General features: G+C 40.3%; 1 protein-coding gene across 1 annotated transcript in view; it reads right to left on the bottom strand.

The window, feature by feature from the left end:
• LOC311140929 (NACHT, LRR and PYD domains-containing protein 3-like) overlaps positions 1 to 18,425 on the bottom strand; it is a 157,886-nt gene that overhangs the window by 11,645 nt on the left and 127,816 nt on the right. The gene's annotated exons all lie outside the window — the stretch shown is intronic.

Raw genomic sequence — 18,425 nt, 5'->3', positions numbered from 1 at the left:
AAAGCCAAATGACATTTACTCCTGAGGTGCTGACGTATTGCACCCTCTATAACCACAGTGATTATTATTTGACCCTGCTGGTCATCTATGAACATTTAAAAATCTTGAAGAACGATCTGGCCTTAATGGCCATGTACTCTTATAATCTCCCCCCAGCACAGCCAGAAGAGGACTGGCCTCCCCTCAGAGCCTGGTTCCTCTCTAAGTTTCTTCCTAGGTTCCTGCCTTTCTAGGGAGTTTTTCCTAGCCACTGTGCTTCTACATCTACATTGCTTGCTCTTTGTGGTTTTAGACTGGGTTTCTATACAAGCACTTTGTGACAACTGCTGATGTAAAAAAATATATAATTGTGGTACGCATATGAAGCAGACCAGGCCAGGGTTTAGGGTTTGAGAAGTCAAAGAAGTAAAAATGACTTCCTTAGTTGTTAGTAAAAAAATGTTTTACTCAGCATTGTTGGTTGAGGGCTCGTAAGTAAGCATTTCACAGTAAGGTCTACACCTGTTGTATTAGGAGCATGTGACAAATCTAATTTGGATTGATTGATTTGTTCATTTTATAAATGTTCTGTCTTTAGTAATTGAACACATTATTACTTCAACCTTGTGAAAGTGACAAACTGACACGTTTTCATGTTAATCAAAAACAACTTTATATGGAAGGAGTGCCTTTGATTTGACGGCCTGCACATGTGCAGTTCGGCCTGAGACGACCGTTCGGCATGAGACGACTGCTCGACCTGATGACATGTTTTTACGCATGACCTTCAAATTCAATCAAATGAAATTGTATGTCACATGCGCCGAATACAACAGTGGTACACTTTACCGTGAAATGCTTACTTACGAGCCCTTTCCCAACAATTTAGTTAAAAAGTAACAAAAATTAGCTAAATAAAAAAAGGAAATAGTAACATAATAAAATAACAATAATGAGGCTAAAAGGAGTACCAGTACTGAGTCAATGTGCAGGGGTACCAGGTAGTTGAGGTAATAACTAGACTATATACAAGGAGTACCAGTACTGAGTCAACGTGCAGGGGTACCAGGTAGTTGAGGTAATTGAGGTAATATGTACATGTAGGTAGGGGTAAAAGTGACTAGGCAATCAGGATAGAGATTACATCTCCTCATCCAGGGAGTGCACACACACACACACACACACACACACACACACACACACACACACACACACACACATTCACACACACACACACACACAGGGAGGGAATGTTGTGTTTGTTTAATATTGTTTCAGGACTATGAAAATGGAAAAAAGGTTTAGCCTATGGATTATGAAAACAACAAAAAGAAATGGGAAAATGGGAGAGGAGAAATGACTAGAGACAGTGTTGTTTAACTCACTGACCATGACCCATGAGTTCTTCTTACCTTTGTTCAGCAGAAAAGTCTCTCTCTCTGAACACTATAGGTTCAGCCATAGACCAGTCACTCTTCATGGACACACAGCTGGGTACAGGGGAGGCTGGTCTCTCCTGCTTGATTGGACTTCAACACAACAGAGACAAACATTACAACTCTCATCTACTCTGAGTTCAGATGGGGAAACAAGAGTTTCATTCCAAAACGCTATATATCCATTTTCAGAAATGTTGGTAAATTAGCTTTTAATGTTTAAATAAATTATTAAACCACTACAAGGCTTTATAAAGGTGTCTAAAGTGGGTCATTTCCACTTTAAAATGTCAGACTTGATTTTCCCTGATGAAAAATGTATGAACCCCTACAGAAAATATCCCTTAATTATAATCCACCTAAAAATACACATTTGCTATTGCTGCAGGATTATGTTCCTGCTGTGAGAAACAGGGTCAAATTAAGATATGGCATCTGAAAATGCATTCATCTTAAGGTAGCTAGGTGAGACAACCACGTATCACAGTCAAATATACAGGATACGAACATTACATTCCAGCTAAACAATGGTTTTAAATCACATCTCAAATCTACAATAGTTATATTGAAGGTACCCATTAGTAATCATTTCTGATGAAAAAACACAAATGTGATTTTCTTTTCTCCTATATAGCATTTTCTAATATAAATTCTTAAACAATATTTTCAGCTCACCTCTTAGTTTTGGTGTCATGTTCCCCAGAGAGACTAATTTTAGAGGCAGGGCCCTCCTCCTCTCTCTCCCCAGAGAGACTCATTTTAGAGGCAGGGACCCCTTCCTCTCTCTCCCCAGAGAGACTCATTTTAGAGGCAGGGCCCCCCTCCTCTCTCTCCCCAGAGAGACTCATTTTAGAGGCAGGGCCCCCCTCCTCTCTCTCCCCAGAGAGACTCATTTTAGAGGCAGGGCCCTCCTCCTCTCTCGATCCAGAGAGACCCATTTGAGCACTGACCCCTAAACATGAGATCAAGCATGTTTGTTGTGGTGAACACAGTGACAACTAATTATTGAATGTCAATTGTTCTCTTTTATTCATGATCTCTTAGAAATAAAACATTAACTAACAGACACTAGGGGTGGGCGGTATACCAGTATGAATGTGAATACCGGTATGACGTTGTGCCATGATATGGATTTTGCCATATCGTGCATATCATGATAAATTAATGTATGAAATAAGGCGTTTTTGTTTCGTTCAAAATGTATGTCGAGTGATACAGCCTAGTGGGCTAGTTCAAATTGTTTATTTTACTAGAAACATAGCCTTTTTTAGCAAAGAAAAAACTAGAAGCATGGACGTTACACGCGATCTGCCTGCCAATCAAAGTCAACAAACAAGCATGCGCAACTGCAGAGTAAACTAACATTTAGTGAAGTAAACTCCTTTCGTTAGCAAAGGTGTCAGAAAATGTTATTTGCTCTGATTCATGTGCAGTGTTAATGAGTCTCCAGTCATTTAGCTCACGTAGCAGACAAGACCTGCTTTATGAGGTGCTACAAACCAATTGCAGGATTAAACAGATGGGTATTCAGATAAGATTTACATGGGTTCCAGCTCATGTGGGGGTGGAGGGGAACGAGGCAGTAGATGAACAGGCTAAACAAGCACTTAGTAGTGGGGATGTTGATGTTGAAGTTTCAATGAGCAAGGCAGAGGCAAAAAGACTGAAATATACAGTGATGGTGCAGAGATGGCAGGAGCAGTGGAATGGAAATAATAAGGGAAGGCATTTATTTCAAGTACAGAGGAAAGTCGGGGAGGGGAGATGGCAGGAAGGGACAGAAGAGAGGAGGCTATTTTTACAAGATTAAGGGTGGGACACAGCCAGTTGAATAAGACATTAAACGTGATAGGAAAGCATCCATCAGGAAAGTGTGATTATTGTCAGGAAACAGAGACTGTGGAGCATGTATTGCTACAGTGTGGGCAGTATCAGAGGGAAAGAGAGAGGATGAGATTTAGTATGAGGGAGAAGGGGATACAGGAAATTAGTTTAAAGAGTATATTGAGTAGAACGTCATTAGATATAGTCTCAAATATTTTGTTATCTTTTTTAAGAGAAACGGGGTTGGCAGGTAAGATTTAGTGTATCCATGTCGCTGGCCCACACTCCAGTACGGTAGGTGGCGGTAATGCACCATAACGTTGGATGCCAACTGCCGATAAACCCCACTGAAGAAGAAGAAGGTGTCAGAAAATCAAGCATTGAGGATGACTGAAGAGTGAGGAAAATAACGCTATTGAGGTTGATTTGCAGGACGACGAAGAATTGGTTCGAAAAAAGGGGGCATCCTCTGTCGTTTGGAACTGACAAGAAGAGCAATAAGTGGAATGAGATAACGAGTGCAATTACGTATCACATAGCGAAAGACATGGAACTAATTCAAACTGTGGAGAAAGACGGTTTCAGAAAGTTGATTCGAACTCTAGATACAAGATCCGGAGCCGTAAATACTTCAGCAAAACATGTCTGCCAGAACTCTACACAGAATGTCGGGACAGATTTGCCAACGAAATCCGTAACGCTGCATTCTTCTCTACCACTGCCGACGTCAAGCGGGACCACAGAGCCATACATTATCCTTACGATTCATTACATTGACGACAACTGGAAGCTGCAAAGCAAATGCCTTCAGGCGTCTTATTTCCCAGACGACCACACCGGAGAAATAATTGCAGCTGGGCTGAGGGAGGCACTTTCATCCTGGGGGTTGAAAGAGTCGCGTCAAGTATGTATGACTACCGACAAAGCATCGACAAAGCATTGGAGCTGAACAAATGGACAAGACTAGGGTGTTTCAGACACAGGCTACACATTGCTATTGGTAAGTTTCAACGTCCAAAACACAGAAAAATAACGTCACTTAAAAACAACAACATAAAATGCAGAGTAACTATTGTATTCCTTATCTCCTCTGTTTAAAGTTAGAGCTGACTACACTGCCTGGTCCTACTTATACGTTAAGCCGGATATATACAGCTATGCAAATCTAGAATATCTGTAATTTGTAAATGTGTGCAATATCCAAACATTACATGGATTACATTGCTTTTATTTATAATTGATACATTAGCCAATGGTTTCAATATATTCATCTAACCTCTCTCTTTCAATAATAAATAGCCTACTCAATAAATGATCCCGTTTTCTAAAGCAACATAGCTCTCTTAATCACAACAGTTGTAAATCTATAGATGGATTTCATTTGTAATCATGTCCAGTGTCCATGCTGTAAATTGTTGTAATTACAGCAGATGCTATGTTATTTCTATTGAATAATTGTGATTCATATGTAGTTATTTTTCACCTTTTTATTTTGCAGAGAGGAGTGTCCAAAATGAACCTCGGGTTTCCCGGGCCACAGGAGTGTGCAAGAAAGTGGTCAGCACATTTTCCTATAGTTGGAAGAAGCAGAAGGCCCTGACAAGTGCACAGGATAAACTGAGCCTGCCCCTCCACAAGCTCATCACGGAATCCCCAACAAGGTGGGGATCTCGACTGCAGATGATGGAAAGTCCTGGAGCAGGAAAAGACCATCACACAAGTCCTGGCAGCAGACAAAAAAACACAGCACCTTGCACCCTCCTGGGAAGACATTGAGGTCTTTGAATCTATCACGGCAGCACTTAAGCCCCTCCAGGATTTCACAGATGCCCTGTCAGGAGAGACATATGTGAGTGTGTCCTATCTGAAGCCGTTTGTTCAACATGGAGGTTCTGAATTCAAATGAGGGCGAAGCCAAACTGACCGCAGAGATTAAGATGAGGGTCCTCAATTACCTGAATGACAAATACACCGACCCTGAAACAGATGAGCTGCTCACCATGGCTACCTTTCTGGACCCAAGGTTCAAGACCACCTACATGACCACTGAGAAGCTGGTGGAGGTGAAGGTGAGAGCTGCCTCCGAGACAGACGCCCTCCTGGTAGGGAACACAGCCGTGGGAGACTTCTCTTTTGAAGAGGACCAGAGTGGGAGAGAGAAAGAAGCTGCCACTGTGCCACAATCAGCAAAGAAGTCCGAGAAGAGCCTTGGGAGCTTCTTTAAGAAAACTAGTAGTGCACCTGCCTTAAGAACCCAGAGACAGGTCATCGAGCAAGAGCTGGACAGCTACACTCTGATGATGGCAGCAGATAGTGAGGCTGATCCTTTGGAGTGGTGGCGAGTTCACGCATCCAACTTCCCACAATTGAGTTGTCTGACAAAGAAATACTTATGCATCTCTGCCACAAGTTTGCCTTCTGAGAGAGCATTTAGCAATGGGGGCAATGTGATCACATGCCACAGGGCAACTTTGAAGCCAGAAAGTGTCAATAGGCTGGTGTTCCTGGCACAGAACTTGTGAAGAGGGAGGCAGTGACTTGTTACATGCTGAACTGAGAAACATACAGACTGTCTGGTTAATGCTTGAAGTTAATTTGAAAAGGTTTACAAGTTGAATTCATAATGACCGGTGTTATGCTGTAAAAAGACTGCACTTATATTTGGCAGGAAAAAGTTTACATCCTGAGTACTAAATATTTTTTTATTAAATGTTATTGCATATTTATTTAACTCATACCTTTATGTTTCATGTTTGCACAGGTTTACCACAGAAGTAAAACAAATACTACTACTACTACTTTTACAAATGTGCAATGCCCCCTTTCTGTTTCTATAAGGTTAAAAGCAATATTTAGTAATTTATTAACTTTGAAGGCTCATAAAATGTAAAAACATTTTTTACAGTATATCGTTATATTATATCGTTATCGTCTGGACAGTGGAAAATATCGTGATATGAATTTTTGTTCATATCGCCCACCCCTAACAGACACATCCAAACAGTCAGGTGATTTAATGCAATTACTTTTTCTAGCCCAATGACTACTCAAAACCCGCCCCCACAAGGCCTGAAAACTAGGCCAAAACATAGCCCCTGATAGGCCTACATCTTATTTCAGACAGCCTCCAGTAGCCTGGGCAACATGTAGGCAAGATGTAAGCTGAATGATTTAGCAGCTTGCTTAGTTCAAATTGACAGATTATTTTATTTAACATGAACAGCAAGACGATGTTGAGGTAGGAAGTGCTTCTGTTGCCCAGTAGCCTGCTGGAATAGGCTACTGAGGATGGGGTCGTAATTTCAATCAATGAATCAAATATTAATAATATGGATATTAACTGAATAGGTCCATGCTTGTCAACAACAGCCAGATTATTTTTTTACCTGTAGCCTAATCTGGCTGACTGTTACCTTCAATCTAATGCATTCTAACATCTGATCAGCAATTGCAATAGAACTGTGACCATGGTGACACTTGATAACTTCCAATTGAATGAACTAAACACGGCCATTAATAATTACATAATAACACAAGGCTACAACAACAATAAACTGAAGTTAAAGGCTATTTATTACATCTGTTTGCCAGCTCCAGGTTGGCTACACAAGTGGCACAAAATGATTTGCAACGACTCCAGTCATTTCAACATATTTATAGTATATAATGGTAGACTACAGTAGCCTAGACAGGCATACAGTGGGGGAAAAAAGTATTTGATCCCCTGCTGATTTTGTACGTTTTCCCACTGACAAAGACATGATCAGTCTATAATTTTAATAGTAGGTTTATTTGAACAGTGAGAGACAGAATAACAACAAAATAATCCAGAAAAACACATGTCAAAAATGTTATAAATTGATTTGTATTTTAATGAGGGAAATAAGTATTTGACCCCTCTGCAAAACATGACTTAGTACTTGATAGGCAAAACCCTTGTTGGCAATCACAGAGGTCAGATGTTTCTTGTAGTTGGCCACCAGGTTTGCTCACATCTCAGGAGGGATTTTGTCCCACTCCTCTTTGCAGATCTTCTCCAAGTCATTAAGGTTTCGAGGCTGACATTTGGCAACTCGAACCTTCAGCTCCCTCCACAGATTTTCTATGGGATTAAGGTCTGGAGACTGGCTAGGCCACTCCAGGAACTTAATGTGCTTCTTCTTGAGCCACTCCTTTGTTGCCTTGGCCGTGTGTTTTGGGTCATTGTCATGCTGGAATACCCATCCACGACCCATTTTCAATGCCCTGGCTGAGGGAAGGAGGTTCTCACCCAAGATTTGATGGTACATGGCCCCGTCCATCGTCCCTTTGATGCGGTGAAGTTGTCCTGTCCCCTTAGCAGAAAAACACCCCCAAAGCATAATGTTTCCACCTCCATGTTTGATGGTGGGGATGGTGTTCTTACGGTCATAGGCAGCATTCCTCCTCCTCCAAACACGGCGAATTGAGTTGATGCCAAAGAGCTCGATTTTGGTCTCATCTGACCACAACACTTTCACCCAGTTCTCCTCTGAATCATTCATATGTTCATTGGCAAACTTCAGACAGGCCTGTATATGTGCTTTCTTGGGCAGGGGGACCTTGCGGGCGCTGCAGGATTTCAGTCCTTCACGGCGTAGTGTGTTACCAATTGTTTTCTTGGTGACTATGGTCCCAGCTGCTTTGAGATCATTGACAAGATCCTCCCGTGTAGTTCTGGGCTGATTCCTCACCGCATTGCAACTCCACAAGGTGAGATCTTGCATGGAGCCCCAGGCCGAGGGAGATTTACAGTTATTTTGTGTTTCTTCCATTTGCGAATAATCGCCCCAACTGTTGTCACCTTCTTACCAAGCTGCTTGGCGATGGTCTTGTAGCCCATTCCTGCCTTGTGTAGGTCTACAATCTTGTCCCTGACATCCTTGGAGAGCTCTTTGGTCTTGGCCATGGTGGAGAGTTTGGAATCTGATTGATTGATTGCTTCTGTGGACAGGTGTCTTTTATACAGGTAACAAGCTGAGATTAGGAGCACTCCCTTTAAGAGTGTGCTCCTAATCTCAGCTCGTTACCTGTATAAAAGACACCTGGGAAGCAGAAATCTTTCTAATTGAGAGGGGGTCAAATACTTATTTCCCTCATTAAAATGAAAATCAATTTATAACATTTTTGACATGCGTTTTTTCTGGATTTTTTCTCACTGTTCAAATAAACCTACCATTAAAATTATAGACTGATCATTTCTTTGTCAGTGGGCAAACGTACAAAATCAGCAGGGGATCAAATACTTTTTTCCCTCACTGTATAAATTAATAGGCTATTTAATGGCCAACAGATCTATCATTCTCCACATTTAATGTCTGTTTCATTGTGGAGTTTTTCTCATAACAGAAGCACATGATGGAGTTCCATAACTTCCATTTTCAAAATGTCAAATTTCCACTCGCGAAACCCAAGAACTGAGTTTAAAAACCTTAGCATGATATGGTTTTCCATAAGCAAAGTCGACATTAACCATATGAAAATGCATCAAATTCCCTTTCAGGATCCATATTTTTGTATTTTTAAGGTAAATGATGAAGACCGCTGTCTATCGAAACATTGGTTATCAGGTTATTACATTATTTCATCTGAGCTCACAGAGTGAGACTCTCCTTTTATTTTACAAGTGTTCTCCTCTGTTAGCCAGCACCTCTCCTAAACAGGTGTTCTCCTCTGCTACCCAGCACCTCTCCTAAACAGGTGTTCTACTCTGTTAGCCAGCACCTCTCCTAAACAGGTGTTCTCCTCTGCTACCCAGCACCTCTCCTAAACAGGTGTTCTCCTCTGTTAGCCAGCACCTTTCCTAAACAGGTGTTCTACTCTGCTACCCAGCACCTCTCCTAAACAGGTGTTCTACTCTGTTACCCAGCACCTCTCCTAAACAGGTGTTCTACTCTGTTAGCCAGCACCTCTCCTAAACAGGTGTTCTACTCTGCTACCCAGCACCTCTCCTAAACAGGTGTTCTACTCTGTTAGCCAGCACCTCTCCTAAACAGGTGTTCTACTCTGCTACCCAGCACCTCTCCTAAACAGGTGTTCTACTCTGTTAGCCAGCACCTCTCCTAAACAGGTGTTCTACTCTGTTACCCAGCACCTCTCCTAAACAGGTGTTCTACTCTGCTACCCAGCACCTCTCCTAAACAGGTGTTCTCCTCTGTTACCCAGCACCTCTCCTAAACAGGTGTTCTCCTCTGTTACCCAGCACCTCTCCTAAACAGGTGTTCTCCTCTGCTAGCCAGCACCTCTCCTAAACAGGTGTTCTCCTCTGCTACCCAGCACCTCTCCTAAACAGGTGTTTGTAGTGTAGGTTATTCGTAGGTGTTACCGTCAATCAAGGAGTCTGCTTAGGCTGTCTCGTGTTCAAAGGCCTTTATTCAAACCACGAGGTTCCAGCGTAAGTACAGACACAATGTCCGGAGAACCAGACCCAAAGGAATCTTGCTGTATTCTAACTCTCCGTCGTTGCTCCCCCCTTTATATAGCCTTCCAAGAGTTGAATGGCTCCCTCTACTGTTCAATCCCCGTATCTTACAACCCACTTCCTGTCTGTCATATGTGACGTCACGCTAAAACCTTCCCTCTTGATAGCAACAATCAACCTTCCATTTCTTCATGAAAAACATTTAACAAAGACATAATTTTAATACACTACATGTTCTACTCTGCTACCCAGCACCTCTCCTAAACAGGTGTTCTACTCTGTTACCCAGCACCTCTCCTAAACAGGTGTTCTCCTCTGTTAGCCAGCACCTCTCCTAAACAGGTGTTCTCCTCTGCTAGCCAGCACCTCTCCTAAACAGGTGTTCTACTCTGTTAGCCAGCACCTCTCCTAAACAGGTGTTCTACTCTGTTAGCCAGCACCTCTCCTAAACAGGTGTTCTCCTCTGTTAGCCAGCACCTCTCCTAAACAGGTGTTCTCCTCTGCTAGCCAGCACCTCTCCTAAACAGGTGTTCTACTCTGTTACCCAGCACCTCTCCTAAACAGGTGTTCTACTCTGCTAGCCAGCACCTCTCCTAAACAGGTGTGCGTTTCTTTTGCCTCCAGTTTAAGGTAAAGGACACCTGACTTTATATTTAAAGCCTTTTGGAATCCACATTTTCCACTAAATAAGAAGTGATATTTCCTGGGGCCAGAAAAGGCTCTGCATGGTAGGAATGGACCAGCAGCACTCCAACACTAGTTTGGTGAATTCCTAATGTTCCCTTTATTCTAGATTATTAACCTGAAATACTCACTTTACTTTCAAACTGCATTGCAGTTTAGAGATTAAACTATGAGCTGCTCTGTCATCTCAAAATGGCCCCTGTACAGATACTTTGTTATTTTCAGTTCAACTGCAGTCATGGCCTCACCCCTTTATATACCAATAGTAACCAGAGGGTGGCGCTAACAGTCAGTTGCATGTGATTGCAGTAACTCCTGACATTGTGCTAAATCTTGATTCTATTTTTTTTATAGTGCTTCTTCAGGACATCTCTTACATTATTTTAGCTAAACTTATAATGTACTCCAAACCAGGTTTAGTTGTGTTTTTTCTCTCCAAAATATGATTTACTGTAGGCCTATAATAATTGTTAACAGTCTTCAAATAAACTGTCTTAAAATATTTGATGATTAGTTGAATCAGGTGGGTAAATCCTGGCCAAGAACAAAAGGATTGAGAAACCCTGAGATAAACATCAAACCATATCATTGAAACGCTCCTGCACCATCTTTACCAGACGTTTTGCTGATAACACGTAGACCTACTAATTAGTTTCCATTTTGAAAACTGCTGTCTGTCAGCAACTAAGCTCAAGTAGCAGTTCTACTAACTAGTACTATCTCATTCCAGGTATTCATTCTCTTACTCTGTCAATTAGAATAGACTATTGTTCAGATTATTGTTCAGAAATACTTACTTTATTTTTCAGTTCTCTCCATATAGTGTTTTCGGCGCGGTCGTCTCAAAATGTATCCTGTACAAAAGAACAACTTTACTTTCAGTTTCAGCTCAACCGTCTCCCCATCCTGATAATAAAGTGTTTTATTGGTATCTTCCACTAGATGGCAGTAAACACCTGCTGTAACTAGACTACGACTATGTGTTCGGTTTCATACATGCAGTTTCCCAGAGGAGGAGTGCTGATCTAGGATCAGGTCCCCCCTGTCCATTTAATCTGTTTCATTATGATCTAAAAGGCTAAACTGATCCCAGATCAGCATTCATATGACTGCTGTCGCAGGTGACTCTTCAAGATGAGGCTCATGATTTATAAATTATATATATTTTTTAATCTTTACAGAAATTGTATTTAAACCAAGGAAGTTTGAGTTAGTAGCGATGAATTTGCATCTGCCAGCTGCTGTAAACCTATGTGATTGGATGTTATAGACCCCCATCTGAACAGTTTCTTTCCCCATGCTGTAGCCCTCACCAACTGGCCATCTGGCCCATAGAGACTAAAGGACTATACACTCTATGCTGCTCACCACATCAAGCCATCTCTGAACTGTACACTACCATCTGGCCCATAGAGACTAAAGGACTATACACTCTATGCTGCACACCACATCAAGCCATCTCTGAACTGTACACTACCATCTGGTCCATAGAGACTAAAGGACTATACACTCTATGCTGCTCACCACATCAAGCCATCTCTGAACTGTACACTAAATAACTGAACTATACTGCATTAGCACTCTACTTACTTACTTTATTGTCCCCATGGGGAAATTTTGTTGCAGTGTCATGTACACATTTAAAGTGGCGTTAAATACAAAACAAGATTGACAATACAACTTTCAATAACAGTCACGCACCAATAAAAATAAGAAATAAGAAATAAAACATTTAAAACATTTAAAACAAAGACTAGCCTGCTGGCCTTACGGGGTCAATGGGAACATTTGCCCGAGCTATTTAAGAGGGATATCACACCTGGCACAAATGATTGTCTCGTTCTATTTTTCCTACTGAGGGGTGCCCTATACCTACGCCCAGAGGGGAGTAATTCAAAGTCCAGGTACAGGGGGTGACTTGGGTCTAAAATGATTTTGTGAGCCTTACGGAGGGCCCTGACCTTAAAGATCTCATCCAGGCCTGTCTGTTTGACTCCAAGTACCTTACTTGCTGTGGTAATAATCCTTCTCAGCATGTTTCTCTGACTGACAGTGGCATTGCCAAACCAACAAACAATACAAAAAGTTAAAATACTCTCAATAAAGGATTTGTAAAACAGAGTCAATATAGTACAGTCTATATTAAAAGAACCCAACTTTTTTAGAAAATACAGTCTCTGTTGGCTCTTTTTGTAGATCTGATCTGTACATTTACTCCACTGACGTGGTCTGTACATTTACTCCACTCTGTTCATCTCTCTTAGATATATTTATACTGGTACTGTATATGTGGACATCCACCGTATATCAACTGTATTCCCACTGTACTGTATATCTGTATACCAACTGTATTCCCACTGTACTGTATATCTGTATATCAACTGTATTCCCACTCTACTGTATATCTGTATATCAACTGTATTCTCACTGTACTGTATATATGTATACCAACTGTATTCCCACTGTACTGTATATCTGTATATCAACTGTATTCCCACTGTACTGTATATCTGTATACCAACTGTATACCCACTGTACTGTATATCTGTATATCAACTGTATACCCACTGTACTGTATATCTGTATACCAACTGTATTCCCACTGTACTGTATATCTGTATATCAACTGTATTCCCACTGTACTGTATATCTGTATACCAACTGTATTCCCACTGTACTGTATATCTGTATATCAACTGTATTCCCACTGTACTGTATATCTGTATATCAACTGTATACCCACTGTACTGTATATCTGTATATCAACTGTATTCCCACTGTACTGTATATCTGTATACCAACTGTATTCCCACTGTACTGTATATCTGTATATCAACTGTATTCCCACTGTACTGTATATCTGTATATCAACTGTATTCCCACTGTACTGTATATCTGTATATCAACTGTATACCCACTGTACTGTATATCTGTATACCAACTGTATTCCCACTGTACTGTATATCTGTATATCAACTGTATTCCCACTGTACTGTATATCTGTATATCAACTGTATACCCACTGTACTGTATATCTGTATACCAACTGTATACCCACTGTACTGTATATCTGTATATCAACTGTATTCCCACTGTACTGTATATCTGTATACCAACTGTATACCCACTGTACTGTATATCTGTATATCAACTGTATACCCACTGTACTGTATATCTGTATACCAACTGTATTCCCACTGTACTGTATATCTGTATATCAACTGTATTCCCACTGTACTGTATATCTGTATACCAACTGTATTCCCACTGTACTGTATATCTGTATATCAACTGTATTCCCACTGTACTGTATATCTGTATACCAACTGTATTCCCACTGTACTGTATATCTGTATATCAACTGTATTCCCACTGTACTGTATATCTGTATATCCACTGTTCATTATCTTATAGCTCTATGCTCACTCTTCCTAATTGTGTATAATGTTGTACAGACATTTGTGTAAACTCTTCTGTCTGTATTCTGTCTCTAAATCTTGTCTGTCACTATCACCATGTATAATTATGTGAACAGATGTAGGATCTTAATTTGATCACCCCCCACTGCAGAATAACTTTCCCGCAATGCAGGAAATGTAAAACTTGTAGTGTATTTGAGGTTTTAAAAGGCTTCTGAAGATTGTAATTTCCACTTAGAAATGTCAGACTTGAGATTCCCTTAATAGAAATGTATCAACCGCTACAAAAATGTCCATTAATTATAATTAACAAAATAATTCACATTTCCTGTTCCTGCAGGAATATTTTCCTGCTGTAGCAAACTGGCTCAAATTAAGATCCTACATCTGTATGTGCAAATGTACTTGGCGAATAAAGGTGATTCTGATTCTGCAACGGTTGAGTCTTGAATATTGATATATTGAATTTGACTTGCCCATGTTCAGTTTTCACCATTTTGTATGATTAGACTGACACAAACCTGTCTCAGTAGAAGTAGACTGTTAGGTCTGAGTGTTTTACTTCCATTCACTGTACTAAAATCACACCATACATTTAATTTCTCTACACACTTTACAATCATAGTCCACCCCTCACGCTAAGTTCAGGTTACAGCATCAGGCAGACATCAACAGCCGAGTTGTAGGATACAACCTGGGTTGTATTCATTAGTTTACACAGCAGCCAACAGTTTTAAAATGTTGCATAAACAGTTTACTCCAAACACTGTACAAGGTGACCTAAACAGTTTCTGTTGCCAAACGTTTTGCTACGGTGGGCACTAATGAACACACACAACCTGTTTTGAGGAAGTGTAAGTTGTTGTTAATCTTTCCACAGTATTTATTTGTCTCTCTTTCACACAACATACCTTCCTGAGTGAAAAGAGTTAACAGTAGATTAGAAAGAGAAAATGTTTGTTAGTTGCTTGTGTTTTAAGCCTGTTTTGAGAAGACAAGCCTATAGGTCTATGATACAGTAGGAGATCACCCTGGGGAACACAGTCTATAGGTCTATGATACAGTAGGAGATCACCCTGGGGAACACAGTCTATAGGTCTATGATACAGTAGGAGATCACCCTGGGGAACACAGTCTATAGGTCTATGATACACTAGGAGATCACCCTGGGGAACACAGGTGGGCACTGAACGAATTCACCCCCCCTCCGCATCGAATTTACTTCAAATACATTTTAAGGAGAGTAGGCCAATTATAACACTCTGTCTACCAAAAATATTAACTATATGAATACACATAACAATATCATCAACTATATGAATACACATAACAATATCATCAACTATATGAATACACATAACAATATCATCAACTATATTTATACACATAACAATATCATCAACTATATTAATACACATAACAATATCATCAACTATATGAATACACATAACAATATCATCAACTGTATTAATATCATAACAATATCATCAACTATATGAATACACATAACAATATCATCAACTATATTACTACACATAACAATCATCATCTTACCTTTTATTTCTCTCAACAGAAACAGAGTCTAGAATGATCATTCGGTGGTGGAAAGTTACTGCTGAACACATTTGCATATCAGGTCCTACCTGTTCTCTCTCTCTCTCTCTCTTTCTCTCTCTCTCTCTCTCTCTCTTTCTCTCTCTCTCTCTCTCTCTCTCTCTCTCTCTCTCTCTCTCTCTCTCTCTCTCTCTCTCTCTCTCTCCTCTCTCTCTCTCTCTCTCTCTCTCTCTCTCTCTCTCTCTCTCTCTTCTCTCTCTCTCTCTCTCTCTCTCTCTCTCTCTCTTCTCTCTCTCTCTCTCTCTCTCTCTCTCTCCTCTCTCTCTCTCTCTCTCTCTCTCTCTCTCTCTCTCTCTCTCTCTCTCTCTCGCTCTCTCTCTCTCTCTCTCTCTCTCTCTTACACACACACCATTTTTTTTTAAAAATCACATCAATCCCTATTATCAAAACAGTATCGTGCTTTTAAAAACTCACATCACTGTGATTGATCCATTAGAAGAAAGAAGTTCAACAGGTTGAAACTGAGTGAAAAACATGGTTGTTGTGGATGTTGTATATTATGTATACACATAGGCTATATATGAGCCCAAACCCGAAAAAAACTAATGATAAAATAATGATTGAACCATTATCCATTACATAGCCTACTGCATATTACACACGGCAGAAAAACATTAAAAACAGAAAAAAGGATTGAAGATGTCTTCGGTACATAATTGGTCTAGCCTTGACTCCACAAGTAAACACATTCTAGTAATGTCCTTTGAGTGATGACTGTATTATTATACATACTGGATGGACTGGTTACCTTATGTTACACTCCACACTTCCTATCCATGAGTCTGGGAGAGAACGTATAGGCCCAGGGCCATGCTGTTGGTTCATTGATTGTGCAGGGCAGCTTACAGAGTTAGCCTTCCGGTTTACAGAATTAGATTTTAATATAGTCTAGTAATAGGAAGAAAACAAATATGTTCATAATTAATAGGATGACATATTACTTACAAATGAAGCACTGGGTAGCTGCAGGAACAGCGTTGGAGAGCCCATGGCATACAGAGTTTGTGCGGAATATCACCTGTCGGGCAGCGAGAGGCTGCATGCTCCTCAAACAGTGGTGGGGTTTTGGAGTGAAATAACCAGAGTATACACAGCATATGATTGAAAAACTAAAAACAAACAGGCAGGAAAGCAGCCTCCATTCACTAGTCGAGCTGTTCCCCTGACCCTGTTCATGCCCATTTGATAATCGGACATTATAAATCGAAACCAATTGTAAAATATTAAGGCCAGGAAAATTAGATTTTGCTTCCATCTGTCAATGTTCCGATTTTGGGATAATTTGGAACTATAACTTCCATGCTTTCATAAAATGTACAATTACATCGGCAATAATGTATATAAATACTTGGTTTGTATCATTTTAACCCAACTCCGTCAACTACACCTAGCATAAATGTCATTTTTGTTAGCATCTTTCATGTAGAACTTCATCCGGTATTTTTCAAACTCTCCATGTTGAATCATGTATAATTCAACAGCTTGTTCAACTAGTCCATACATGGCTATATCCTTTGTGACTTTGTGCTGAAAGAAACTGTGATACTTACAAAGCTAATTAGAATATGCAGATATAGACCCAGACATAGCAGAGTTGCTGAAGGAGGATGAGGATGCCATCATAGACATTCATGGATCCTTTGATGGCTCTTGGCACAAGATTATAGGATTCACTTCCAACTACGGGATAGGTGTGTTCATTGGTGCTGGTACCAGCCAGCCCTAGAAAATGGTAAAGATCCACCTAGTCGCAAAAAACATGGAGGCCATACATTCTTTAATTGAGAGGATGCACAGAAAATAGTACCTGTATATCACAGGATGTCGAATGATAACGTCCTCAAAAGAATGTAGCACGGAGGAACCCAGAATGCAAATGAACGTCTGAACTCTAATATGGTCGCGACGCCCCAAAACTGTCTTCTTGGGCAAAAGCCACATTGCCAGTATGGCAGTAGCCACGTTCAATGAGGGAGCCACTGCTATATCAGATGGGATGGACTAATTGTGTATTGGCAGCACTTTGGTGACACTGGAAGCAATCAGAGAGGAGTTGTGAGAGCTGATGCTGCTTCAATGGAGTGTGACAAGGGGAGGCACAGGTCACATGACACAGTCAAGAAAGTAAAGCGGCACCAGCAACAACTCAAAGAGGGCCGTACATATGGGGCAGGCATAGCTGATTACTGTTCTGCACATTTCAACAGCCATACAAACGCCTTAGATGTGACAAATTGAGAAAAGTGATATGAGAATTTGCCCAAAACTGCATATTTGCCCTACAGACCAGTATTCAAAGCATATGCTCTATTGCTTGAAACAAATGTATTAAACGTGCTGATGTATTTGTAAAAGGTATATTTGATGTTTATTTGTCAGCTTAGAAGTGATATATGAAAAAGAGATTAATTTAATGTGACGTAAATGGTCATATTTATGGAAAGTACATTTTAATTGTAGTCTGTGGTGTTTGGCATTACAGTTGTTCTCAATTGCTAAAACACAATTTCTGAAACCTTGCTCCATTTCCTGAAAACATTAAACACAAAACCTCATCTTCAAGCACTATTTACAAAACCTCTGACTCCTCTCGCAAAATGAAACATTCACCCTCAAAACAGTTTTTACCTGTGTTCAAAATCAAACACTGCTCTCAAATCATAAGCAAAGTGATCAAAATGATAAACACTCTCAAGCAGTCAGTAAACAATACACCGAAAAATAGAAAACACATTGTTCAAACATACAGTTCTCAGGGAGAAGTACATTTTTAATCTCAAAACAAATGTCATGTTTTTCCGTCATTGTCTTTTGATGAACGAAAACATGTTCTATCATAGTAGCTCAAAATTGATCAGAAATTACTACTCTGCTTTGCTCTTTGCAATTTAGTTTTTTGTTCTTCCTCCTCCTTGTACCCCTATTTTTACAGTACTGTACCCTGCATCTCACAAACTGGTCCTTTGTCTCTGTGATACTGTAATTCTTGTTCTTTGTTGATATGAACGTGCAACCAGTCAAAATCTATTG

This window comes from Coregonus lavaretus, assembly GCF_964263955.1.
Source record: "Coregonus lavaretus genome assembly, chromosome: 2".
Taxonomy (NCBI): Eukaryota; Metazoa; Chordata; class Actinopteri; order Salmoniformes; family Salmonidae; genus Coregonus; species Coregonus lavaretus.
The sequence above is the reverse complement of the archived record's forward strand: the minus strand, read 5'-3'. Positions and strand labels throughout refer to the sequence as shown.